Raw genomic sequence first — 13,681 nt, 5'->3', positions numbered from 1 at the left:
GAGAGGTGGGGGAACCTGTTGGAAAAGTCAGGTATTCTCTGACCAGCAAAATGGTAAGAGGAAGGGAGTCCATCAGCTCTCCCATGGGGAGGAAGCTCTAAAGGGTGGGGGTTGCCACTGAGAATCTTAGGGGCTTTGGGGGTTAAAAATAAATTTGGAAGATGCAGTCCAGATTTGGAGTGTGCAGTGGAGGGAAAGCTTTAGCCAGGGGCGGAGCCACCATTGGGCGAATCATGGGTTCAAAGAACCCAGTCCGCTGCCAATCAGGGGCAACACCTCATGGCCCTGACTCACACATGCCCCTGCGTCTGACGTCTGACGCTCCTGGCCGCTCTCCCGAATGGGGCCACAGGGACAGCATGTGTATTTGAAACCTCTCTCACACTCACACACAGGTTAACACACACCACACAGCTCACCCCTCTCCTCCCCAGCCAAAGTGCCCCTACCTCTCCAAGTTTCACACCCTACTCGTCCAATCCACCACCACTACCCTGCACGTTTCCACTGCAATCCTCTTTCATTTACCTTCCTTCAGTGCCCGCATCCTGCGCGGTTCCCAGCCGGGTGGTGCAGGCGAGTCGCAGGGGTGGGGGTGAGTGGGCTGTGTGCGTGCAAGTGTGATGTGCGTAGACACACGCAGAAAGGGGCTTGCAGCGAGCCCCACTTCTCCACCCCCAAACACCACTCCCTCTCTTCCTAGGCCAGCAACACTGCGTTCGCAGTGTGGCCAGAAGCGGCTGTCCCCTGCCTTTAAGCCCGGGAAGAGCTGCTCCTAGCTGCACTGCAAACACAGCCCTGGCCTGGCTCTAACGGCTGAACAGGGCCATGTGGCTCCGTTCGGGAGCCAGACCATGCTCCCTGCGTCTGATGTGGGGGCGTGGCTAGCCCCCGCCTCTGATGTCAGACACAGGGGCGGGGTGAGCAGGGCTGGTGCTGCAGCTAGGCACAGGCCACTCGCAGTCTGGCTCCGCCACTGGCTTTCGCCCTGTCATAGTCCTGAGGTGGATCACAATGCAGCAGGTTAAATACTCACTCTTCAGACCCCCTTTCCATGCACCATGGAATTGATCTTGATTCCCCCCCATGACTGCTAGCTATTTATTTCCTAGTTAGTTTATTCCATTTGTATACCACCTCATGCAAATTTCTCAAAGTGGTTTACAAATAAACATTAGAGGTTGTTTTAAAGGGCCAAACTCAGCATTTTATCGTTACTTGAACTATTTGTTCTCTACTTTGCTCAACAGAAGTAAATCCAATTCAGTCCAGTTATTTATTACAGTCTTTGATTAGTACAGTATTAACATGATATGTACCATACATAATACAAAACACTTCTCAACTCATGCATCTTAATAGTAAACAAACCATTATATTAACCAACTTCTATACATTAATGTTAAATCCCATCCCTAATTAGTTATCTAATCAATCGTTAATCAAGATTTGCTGATGGATTCGCAGGGCAAGAGAGCAACACTTAGCTACATTGTATGTGATGTTAAACGATTGGTCAGACAGTAAATATAAAATACAAGTTACAAATACAAATATGACAAATATTTATATATCGCTTTTCAACAAAAGCTACCAAAGCAGTGAACATAGATATAAATAAATAAGATGGCTCCCTGTCCCCTAAGGGCTCACAATCTAAAAAAGAAACTTAAGAGAGACACCAGCAGCAGCCACTGGAAGGATGTTGTGTTGGGAATGGAGAAGTTGCATCCCCACCATCACCAGGCAGCATCCTCTACAGTTTAAATGACTCCAGCAGAAGTCAAACTTTGACACACAACAATAAACAAGTAGTTTGAGGACAGTCAGGCTGTGGTATTAATGCAGCTTGTAATAACACCACCCACCACCCAAATTTTTACCAGTGAGAACTATGTGGAATTGAAGCCCTTTGTTCAACACACATCTCACCCTGGTGCCTCCGGTTGAGGCTATGTCCAGGACCACTTTTTACCAGCTGCAATTGATTCAACAACTCTGTCCGTTCCTTGAGGAAAATGCAAAGGCCCTCTTATCCCTGGACTTCCGGGCCAAAGTCTATGGCCTCCACACCTCCTGGGGGCCCCCAAATCCTTTTTAGTCTGTCCTGGGTGGTGTGGTCACATTTAAAATACTGTGGGGGGAGGTAGAGGGTGCCTCCAAAAGCCCTTAGGTCCAGGCTCCAAAATTACCTAGGTGCACCTCTGGGAGAATGAGAAGTACAACCTGGAGGTATACCAGCTGGTAACCTCCAAGGTGAACTACTGCAATGTGCTCTGAAAAGGGCTGCCTTTGTACGTAGTTCAGAAACTTCATTTACTTCAAAATGCGGCAGCCAGACTGGTCTCTGGGGTATCCCGAAGAGACCACATTATGCCTGTTCTTAAACAGTTGCGCTGGCTGCCGATAAGCTTCGGGCAAAGTACAAAGTGCTGGTTATTACGTTTAAATCCTTAAATGGCTTAGGTTCAGGTTACCTGAGAGAGCTTCCATGCATGCCATGGTCAGCATAGGGAGTAGTCAGCATGTTGTTGCTGACTGTGCTAATGGCCCCCGTGCATGCATGGAGGCCTGGTGCATGCCAGCGCTGCACCGCTGCTGCGCACGGGCTGCTGTGGGGAGCACCACTGCAGCAGTAAGCTGCCTGGAGTGGCAGTCATGCAGGTAAGGACCTGCTTATTTAATTTTAAAGGTGACGCTCACCGCCCCGCCCCCCACCCAGCACCACCCTTGAACCGCAGAACCAGTTTGTGGTTGGGCTGAATCAGAACGAACCGGTTCACAGAACCGTGAACAGTATTGAATCATAATGTTCAGACATTATATTTTACATGCCTTCATGTGTCTGCACACACGCACATGCTTTCATGTGAGTGATGGTTGTCTAGGGGCAACCCAAGGTATTGTGGCACCTGAGGTCCCATTTCAAAATTGATTCTTGCAGCTTTTGAGGGGGGCTTGCAAGCATTGTGATACTCCTTGCAAAGCTTGCAAGGTTCAAATCGGTCCTAAAGAGCTGCTCTGACAGAATCGGTGGGGGCATCTTGCCACCCTGCTGGTGCCCCAGTAATCTGCTGCCTGAGGTGACTGCCTCACCTTACCTCAGGAAAAGATCCTTGCCCCTCCCACCGTGTCATGGGTGCCTCTGCCCCCTCAGATGTAGGGCGGGGCATCACTTTGTCTTCACCTCAGGCAGCAAAATGTCTTGGGCCACCGCTGCATGCAACTAATGGGGGGAGAGGTGGGACCAACACATTCTATACATTCTGTTATCTGTGTAAGGCTGACCTATGAAAAGAGGTATCAAGAGTAGGAGAGCTAGAAGATCGAGTGGCCAGATGCTAACCCAGATACTCCAACTGCCATGTTAAAGTCTAGAGGCGATGAAAGAGAACATAGCAACAGCTTTCACATCCCTCTTCTCTAAAGGTCCTTTAAGAACATAAGAACAGCCCTGCTGGATGAGGCCCAGGGCCCATCCAGTCCACCATCCTGTTTCACACAGTGGCCCACCAGATGCTTCCGAGAAGCCCACACACAGGAGTTGAGGGCATGCCCTCTCTCCTGCTGTTGCTCCACTACAATTGATATCGAGAGACATCTGGCCTCTGAGACTGGAGGGGGCCCACAGCCCACCAGACTAGTAGCCATCGATAGACCTTTGTCTTATTGATATACCGTTGTCAAATCTTAGAATGTTTCTAAGCCACTTTTAAAGCCACTCAAGCTTGTGTCCATCACCACATTCCGTGGCAGAGAATGCCAGGGAGGAGATGCAAGGGAGGAGAGCTGGTCTTGTGGTAGCAAGCATGCCTTGCCCCCTTACCTAAGCAGAGTTTGCCCTAGTTGCATATCAATGGGAAACTTGATGTGTGAACACTGTAAGATATTCCCCTTAGGGGTTGGAGCCACTCTGGGAAGAGCATCTAGGTTCCAAGTTTCCTCCCTGGCTTCTCCAAGATAGAGCTGAAAGAGATTCCTGCCTGTAACCTTGGAGAAGCCTCTGCCAGTCTGTGTAGACAACACTGAGCTAGATGAACCAATAATCTGACTCAGTATATGGCAGCTTCCTGTGTTCCTAGAATTCCATAGATTAACTATGTGCTTTTTGAAAAAGAACCAAGTTCCTTTCTTTAGTCCTAAAATTCCCAGCCTTTAGTTTCATAGGATAACCGTTGGTTCTAGTGTCGTGAGAGAGGGAGAAAAATTTCTCTCCATCCACTCTCTCTACTTCATGCATAATTTTATACACCTCTATCATGTCTCCCTATAGTCGCTTCTTTTCCAAACTGAAAAGCCCCAGGTGCTGTAGCCTTGCCTGATAAGGAAGGTGCTCAGGGCCCCTGATCATCTTGGTTGCCCTCTTCTTCACCTTTTCCAGTTCTACAATGTCCTTCTTGAGATGCACTGAAGGCAGTACTCCAAATGTGGCTGTACCATAGATTTGTATAAGGGCATTATAATATTAGCATTTTTATTTTCAATCCCCTTCATAATGATTCCTAACATGGAATTAGCCTTTTTCACAGCTGCCGTGCACTGAGTCGACACTTTCAATGAGCTGTCAACCACAACCCCAAGATCCCTCTCCTGGTCAGTCACCGACAGCTCGGATCCCATCAGCATATATTTGAAGTTGGGGTTTTTCGTCCCAATGTGCATCACTTTGCAATTGCTCACATTGAACCGCATTTGCCATTTTGTCTCCCAGTCCCCCAGTTTGGAGATATCTTTTTGGAGCTCCTCACAATCTCTTTTGGATTTCACCACCCTAAATAGTTTGGTGTTATCTGTAAATCTGGCCATTTCACTGCTTACCCCAATTTCCCAGTACAGAGTCCTGGGGGGCCCCACTTCTTAATTCCCTCCATTGTGAAAACTGTCCATTTAGTCCCACCCTCTGTTTCCTGTCCTTCAACCAGTTCCCGGTCCACACACGAACCTGTCCCCTTACCCCATGACTGCTAAATTTACTCAAGAGCCTTTGGTGGGGAACTTTGTCAAAAGCTTTTTAGAAGTCCAAGTATACTATGTCAACCGGATTACCTTTGTCCACATGTCTGCTGTCTGCTAACACGCCCAGAGAACTCCAAAAGGTTAGTGAGGCAAGACTTGCCTTTCCAGAAGCCATGCTGGGTCTCCTTCAGCAAAGCCTGTTCTTCTGTATGTTTAACAATTTTGTCTTTAAGTATGCTTTCCATCAATTTATCTGGCAAAGAAGTTAAGATAACCAACCTGTAATTTCCAAGATGCCCCCTTGGATCCCTTTTTGAAAATCAGAGTTACATTAGCTATTTTCCAGTCCTCTAATACAGAGCCTGATTGTAGGGACAAGTTACATATTTTTGCTAGGAGATCAGCAATTTCACATCTGAGTTCCTTCAGAACTCTTGGGTGGATGCCACCTGGCCCTGGCGATTTGTTAATTTATAGTTTTTCAAAACTGTTTAGAACATGCTCTCTGTTCACCTCAAATTGGCCCAGTTCTTCAACCTCCAAGCCTGAGAAGCTCAGTTCTGGAGAGGGTATATGGTCAGTATCCTCTGCCATGAAGACAGATGCAAAGAACTCATTCAGCTTCTCTGCAATCTCCTTATCCTTCTTAATAATCCCTTTCACACCCTCATCATCTAAGGGTAAAACTGCCTCCCTTGCAGGTTTCCTTCTTCTGATATATTTAAAGAAGTTTTTGTTATTCCCCTTGACACTTCTAGCTATATACTCCTCAAACTTTCTTTTTGCATCCCTTATTGTCGTCTTGCATTTCCTTTGACAGAGTTTATTTTTTAAATTTACTTTACATGTATATCCCCCTATTCCTCCAAGGAGCCCAGATAGGAGTACATAGTTATGTTTATCCTCACAATAACCCTGTGACGTATGTTAAGCTGAGAGATATGTAACTGGTCCAGAGTCACCCAGTGAGTTTCATAGCTGAATGGGGATTTGAACTCAGGTCTCCCCAGTCCTAATCCAACACTCTAACCACTACTGTTCCTTTCTGTTTTCTTCATTTGGGCAGGCTTTCTAGTTTCTGAAGGAAGTCTTCTTCCCTTTTATAGCTTTCCTGACTCTACTTGTTAGACACACTGGTATCCTTCTGAACTTGGTGGTACCTTTCCTTCTTGACATATATTCCAACTGTGCTTTTAGTAATGTGGTTTTGAATATGTTCCATGCTTTCTGGGGTGATTTGACTCCTCTGACTTTCCCTTTCAGCTTCTTTTTTACCAGTCCCCTCATTTTTGAGAAGTTCCCTCTTCTGAAGTCCAACAGTGCTTCACTCGCATATAAGCTGAATTGGATCACACTATGTTCATTATTCCCCAATGGTTCTACAACTCTGATATCTCACACCAGGTCCTGGGCACCACACAGGATTAAATCCAAGGTTGCCTTCTCTCTGATTGCTTTCACAACCAACCGTTCTCCGGCACAGTCATTTAGCATGTCTAGAAATTTGGCCTCTCTGTCAATACCCGAGCAGCATTTGCCCAGTCGATGTGAGGGTAATTGAAGTCACACATTATTATAGCTCCTCCTCTTCTGCCTTCTCTCACTGGTTCTTCTGCCTTCTCTCACTAATTCACTCCCTGAGGATTTTATTGGTGGCCTATAACATGCAAGAGATAAAGCTTGGGAGAAGGGACCAATAAAGTGATGGGGAAGGAGGGTATCAATAAAGTGATAGGAGAAGGCCCTGAGGGCCTTTAAAAGCTTTGCTTTTAAAAAAAGACCCTTAAGCCACATCTGTTTTCTCAGTCTTTTAATTAAAATTAATTTTAAACCGTTGAATTGTTTTTATCCCGTGGAATTGTTTTAATTGATTCACTCAGTGAGTTGTTTTTAATTGTTTTTATTTTGTGAAACTGTTTTGTTTGTGTGTGTTTTAATTTTATATTGTAATTTGAATTACGTACCCCGCCTAGAGATGTATATATCCGGTGGTATATAAATAAGATAGATAAACAGAGAGATAAATTACTGTAAGTAATAAATTACTTATTTACTTGCTGTCTACAAGCAAGCTCTTACAAGCATATACAGTAGTCCTAGTCAGACATTAAGTTGCACCTGCATTCAGATGTCTTTGCAATGTGAATGACTGTACATGTTTTTGTGTGAATGACTATACCTGCATATAAAAATGAATCTGGTTCAGGTCCCTCAGATGCATGGTACAGATAGGAAGTATATTGCTGTTCAATAACTCTGCCTGCATACAGACCAGTGTGCACACCTGCCATGTGCCCTGGGGAGTGTTGAACTTAATGTATGAATAGAGCTAGTGTCTTGTGATTAGCAACAATAAAAATAATACAGAGTTACAATGTAAACTATAGCCACCTAATGGCACAGCAGGGAAATGACTTGACTAGCAAGCCAGAGGTTGCCAGTTCAAATCCCCGCTGGTGAAACACCAGCGATACAGGAAGATGCTGAAAGGCATAATCTCATACTGCTGGGGAGATGGCAATGGCAATCCCCTCCTGTATTCTACCAAAGAAAACCACAGGGCTCTGTGGTCGCCAGGAGTTGACACTGACTCAACTCGACGGCACTTTACCTTACAATGCAAGCTATCATTAGTGATGTTACATAGGAACTTAAGAAGAGCCTTGCTGGATCAAGCCCAAGGCCCATCTAGTCCAGCATCCTGCTTCCTACTAGATTGGCCCACCATGTGTCTTTTGGGAAGACCACAAACAGCAGATGAGGGCAGGGCATGCTCCTTTCCTGTCTTTGCTCCCCTGCAACTGGTATTCAAAACCTGGAAAGAGTATATAGCCATCAAGGTTAACAGCCATTAAAAGACTTGCCCTCCATACATTTGTCTAACTCTCTTTTTAGCGGGTGGCCATCACCACATCCTGTGGCAACAAATTATGTGCTGTGGGAAGAAGTACTGCCTTTGGGCTGTCATAAATGTCTTGCTAATCAGCTTCATGGGATGACCCTTGCTTCTTCAAAGGAGCGAAAGAGCTGATAGCAAAGGTTCATTTCACACCTGGCCATAAATAGTTTTAAAACAAATCACTGGCTGAAGAAGATCAAACTCTGTCTGCTGCTGCATTAAATATAAATATCTGTCAGCCCCTTACAATCATTCAGTTCTTATTCATCCCTCCACCCCACTCAAAATAACTATTGCTACATGCAAGAGCAGCTCCAGAGGGGGCAAGGAGGAGCAAGAGAGAGGAACAAGCACCCCCTCAGACAAGTAGTTTCCCCCCACCTGCAGTGCTTCTCCATTTCTGTTTCAGAATCTAACATGTGGGACATGGATTGCCCCACAGAAATACACTTTGTCCCTTCTGTGCCTTCCCTCAGGATATTTTCTGGTGCTGCCACTGCTACACAGAAGCTTCACTTCAGGGCCTACACCATTCAGTAGGCTTCATGACAAGATCTCAAAGGACAGTCAAAAAGGAGCCTGCATAGCATCATCATCATTAGGTGTTCTCGTTCTCTCTCTCTCTCTCTCTTTCTCTCTCTTTCTCTCTCTCTCTGCCTTCCAGGGATTCAAAGCATAACTTCCCAAAATGGGATTAATCCTCTTCTGTTCCTGTTCTGACTTCTACTTATCTGCCACTGTAATTCTGATATCTAAACACTGGGAAACGCTCTCTTTGAGCATATTGTTTACACAAGCCCCGAGTGCTAATGAAAGGGTATTTTCTTCTGCTTTGTCTCAAAAGGTCTCAGCCCTGCAAGGTTCTGCAAATATTTAGAACGGACTTGAAAGGCTTGCCAGAGTGCAGATTCTCTCTAGTTATAATTTGTGACTGACCCGAGATTTGCAGATAGCACAGGAGCCTGGTACATACTGAAATTAAGAACGCCTATTCTGCTCGGGGTGGTAGAGGCCAGTACAAAAATGTGCAGAGATTGTCATCCAAGTTAACCCCAAATATGCAACTGGGCTACAATTCTTGAATCTGCATGATATGCAAAATGACAGCCTGTGCCACGTAAACTTCAGACACCACCCCATGTGCTAGCATCATCCACCACAGAAAGATCAAAACTGCATCAGATTAATCATGCCTTCAAGCAGATTTCACATTATTTAACTAATGCTTAAACTAGCTTTCAGAACCATAGTAACTCCTGTGCCTGAATTAGCAGGTAACATGGATACTTCTAGGCATAGTCAGGCTTAGAATCCAACACAGCTCATTCTTGCACCTTTCCTTGGAGCTTGCAAAAGTGCAGAGGATGGTACTCTAGCAAGTACAATTGATGTCTTATCACATATCCCGTTGATGATTTGCTGTTGATTCAAACTGGGTTATTTTGTTTTTCTTTAAAATAAACCAGATAATGACAAAATATATCATAGAATCACAAGAATCATAGAATCACAGCTTTTTAGTGTTGGAAGGGACTTTAGAAGTCTTCTAGTCGAACACACACAGCCCGCTCATTGTAGGAGCATCCCTGACAGATGGCCATCCAGTCTCTGTATGAAAAATACAAAACACAAAAGAAAAGAAATATCAGCAGTAAGGAGGGGGTGTGGACGGAGCGCACATGTGCACGCGCATGCGCACACACACACACACACACACACGACAAGAAAGCCAATTCATCTTTAGGGATGCTTTTACACTTCTTCCTGCTATTTATGGTAACAGAAAGCAAAAGAAAGAGGTGAGAGGCATAAGGTTGCCAACTCTGACCGAATCTATCTATTCCAAGAGGGATTCCCCACCCCACCCCACTGCTTTTCACAACATCAAACCATTAAAACTAAATATAGAATCACAGAATGTTAGAGCTGGAAGGGACTTTGGACTTTGCTGTTTCCTGCCTCTGAAAACCCCCAATGTAGGAAAGTCTACCACTACATGTTACATTGTCAAACAGCTTTTACAGTTAGAAAAGTCTTCCTGAGGTCTAGCTTAAATCTGTTTTCTCATCATTTCAACCCACTGGTTCTAATCCTACCCTTGGAAGCAACAGAGGACAAATCTGTTCCTTCTATGTGGCAGCCCTTCAGATTGATGAAGAGAGCTATCATCACATCCCCTCTTAACCTCCAGTCTAAATAAACTCAACTCCACCAACCATTCCTCATATCTTGGGACTTGGTTTTCAGACCCCTCACCATCATGATTGCCCTCCTCTGAACCCATTCTCATTTCCACTTTTGCTTTCAGTCGTCTCCTGGAGACTGATGTGAATTCCAGGGCAACCTTGAGGGGCAATCCTGTGGGGCTGACAACCCTAGACAATTAAAAGGAAGTACGCTACATCTATATCGGGCAGCAGCAATATAGTAAGATGCTGAAAGGCACCATCTCATACTGCACGGTATATGGCAATGGTAAACCCCTCCTGTATTCTACTAAAGACAACCACAGGGCCATCTGTGGTCACCAGGAGCCGACACCGACTCGAGGACACAACTTTACCTTTACTCTACATCAACATCAGCCTACTCACCACCCAGTATGGTTAGCTATGTGACTTGATCTGTTTCATGGTGTTTCCTGATTTTACCATTGTGGCCCTGGCTGAAAGCCACAATCTATGTATGATGCTAATCTGAGGCAGTTGATAAATCCATTCACAAAAACTCCAGAAACTGTTTAATCAGTGGTGAACCAAGACTGCCTTGCGCCTAAGGTGGGGCAACAAATGCTGCCCCCTCCCTTTTTTCAAGTGGCAGTAGCAATAGTCACTGCTGCTGCTTAAATTTATGTGCACACTTGTGCTGCGCATGTGTACACTCATCTCTTTTGCTTCCTTTTTCTCCTTTGAGGAGTCAACAGTTGCCACCATGCAACATGCAGCACACATAACCCTCCTCACTTCCTCCCTCATTTGCAGCTGGCCTGCAAATGAAAAAGAGGAGGAAGCTGAAGAGGAAAAGAGAAAGGGCACTAGAGTACTACAACGACAATGACGATGATGACGAATATCCATATACCGCTCTTCAACAAAGGTTCTCAAAGTGATTTACATAGAAAAATAAATACATAAATAAGATGATCCCTGCAGAAACTTTGTCCTATTTCCTCTTCTGCTTCCTACCCTTTATAATTCTCAAAACAGGAACAAATGAGGAAAGAGGGAGTTGCAGTGAAGAGGAGGAGGAGGAGGAGGAGGAGGAGGAGGAGATGATGATGATGATGATGATGATGATGATGATGATTAGCTCTTTGTTATGTGGTGGTTGTACCAGCACTTGGTAAAGAGCTGCTTGGATAGCAGGAATAGCAGAAAGAGACAGGTGAAGTGATGTGGGGGCATCTCGTGGGGCATCTTGTTGCCCCACTGATGCCTCAGTAATTCATTGCTTGAGGCAACCTTACCTCATGGAAGAGTCACCCCTGGCTTTCTTGAGCAATAACATTTAACAAAAAGCCCAGGCTAATCTTATCTGCATAGATCATGCTAATCTTATCATGCCAGACAAGTCATACCAGACTAATCTTATCTTTTCTTCTGATAGAGTTACTAGTTTAGTAGATCATAGGAATGCTATGGACATAGTGTAATTTGATTTCAGCTAAACATTTGACAAAATCTCTCATGATATTCTTGTTGGCACAATAGTAAAATGTGGTCTAGATGATACGAATTTGAGGGGGGTTCTCAGCTGGTTGAACAACTGATCACTAATAGCGCCATCTCAACTTGGAGGGGAATATTGAATGAAGTGCTGCAGAGCCTTGTGCTGTTCAGCATTTTCATAAATAAATAACATTAAAAATAATAGTAATAGTAAAGAGAAACTGCAGCATATTGTAAACAGATCCATGCACAGCAGTTCAGTTTTCATAGTGCATAGCAGTTCAACCCTAAGTGCTGCTAAGTGCTGCACAAGTAACTGCTTATTTATTTATTTACTTGTTTACTACATTTATATCCCACTCTTGTTCCAAGGAGCCCAAAGCAGTGTACAAAGTTATATTTATACTTACAACCCTGTGAGATAGATTAGGCTGAGAGATAAACGCTCGCCCAGAGTAGGGTTGCCATATTCTGGCTTGCCAAATCTGGGTGCCTAATTTGCATATTATGTAAATTGGCTTAAAATAATTTTTGAGAAGAATAGTGATTGAATGTTTTGTTCCAAAACTCTGCTTCTACATGGGCTAGAGCTTAGCTTTTGTTTGTTTGTTTGTTTGTTTGTTTAATGAAAGCTGAAAGCCGGGTGAATCTGGGTGTGCTAAGCAATCTGGGTGAGATACTTAAAATCCGGGTGAAACCCGGAATTTCAAGGGGCATGGTAACTCTATCCCAGAGTCACCCAGTGAGTTTCATGGCTGAATGGGGGTTTGAACTTGGGTCTTCCCAGTCCTAGTCAAACACTCTAACAACTGTCCATACTGCTTAGTGGGAGGCCAATCAGGTAGCTTATTTCCTATAGCCTAAATAGTGAACAAAGTATGGACAACAATATGTAGGGGAATCCTGGGATATCTGATATATGGAGAGGGCTCTCTTTTTCTTTCTCTTTTTCTTTTTTTCTGCTAGGGTTAGAACATTCCAACCCTTAGTTATTGAACCAACAGAGGGGAAACAAACAAATTAGTGACATCACCAGTGGCAGAGTTATAATTGTCACATTACTAATTAACTCCTTTGTGGATTTGGCTGTTAGTCTGATCTCACCCATGTATGCACTCTATGAGACAGGGAATAGGGGAGTGCCTAACTCAATTTTCTGAGCCCCCAATGCTAGCACATAACAGAGCTCAGCTCACATTATCAGCAATCTATTTTTGGAAAAGGAATATCGATATTCCAGTCTCAGCATCTAAAGTTGAAGTCCTTTGCACAATTATCTAAGAGTAAGCCCTAATGCAGGGTTTTTTTAACCTTGGACCCCCAGATGTTGTTGGACTACAACTCCCATCATCCTCAGACATAAAGGCCATGTCTGGGGTTGATGGGAGTTGTAGTCCAACAACATCTGGGGGTCCAAGGTTAAGAAACCCTGCCCTAATGAACTCAATGAGGTTTACTTCTGAGAAAACATGCACAGGATCATGCTCAGTATATAGTTGTGGAGTCACTGAGTGGAACAGACTCAGAGTAGTGATGTGCGGTTCGGTCCGGATCCGGACCGGTTCGTCCCGAACCGGTCCGGATCCGGCGGTTCGATCCCGGACCGAATCGGGCCCTTCTGGGACCGATCCGGACCGAATCCGAGTCGGTTCGGCTCCGAACCGGCTCGGGTTTCCCGAACCGGTTCGGGAGTTCAATTGAGACTCTGGAGTCAGTGGAGTGTCCCTTTAAAGTTTGAAGTGTGTCCTCCATTTTGTGGCTCATTCCTGAAACTTTTGCTCCTAGCATCCATTTTGTGATGCTATTTTCAGGCATTGTATTGGCTGCGCTATTGATCCTTTGATTGGCCAGAATGAGTCCTTTGGTCTGGTAGGCTGCTTGGCTGTTGCACTGTTGAGAGCTGGCACCCTGTTGGCCGTGGGGGGAGTGCAAAGGTGGGGGCTCCCAAAGGAGGGAATTTCAAACCTATATAAACCCAAGCCTCTTCTCTGGAAACTTCTCTTGGCTGCAGTTGTGGGATCATCTCTGAGACCTTGCTTGCTCTTTTGCTGCTGGTGTCTGCTGTGAGTCCCTGCTGACTGTGTGTCACATTAGTGTGTGTCTGTCTCTCTGTGTGTTGTTGTGTGCCACCTTGTCCATCTGCCCTCTGTCTGTCTCT

Source organism: Hemicordylus capensis, chromosome 1, assembly GCF_027244095.1.
Source record: "Hemicordylus capensis ecotype Gifberg chromosome 1, rHemCap1.1.pri, whole genome shotgun sequence".
NCBI classification, from domain to species: domain Eukaryota; kingdom Metazoa; phylum Chordata; class Lepidosauria; order Squamata; family Cordylidae; genus Hemicordylus; species Hemicordylus capensis.
This window is presented reverse-complemented; position numbering follows the sequence as displayed.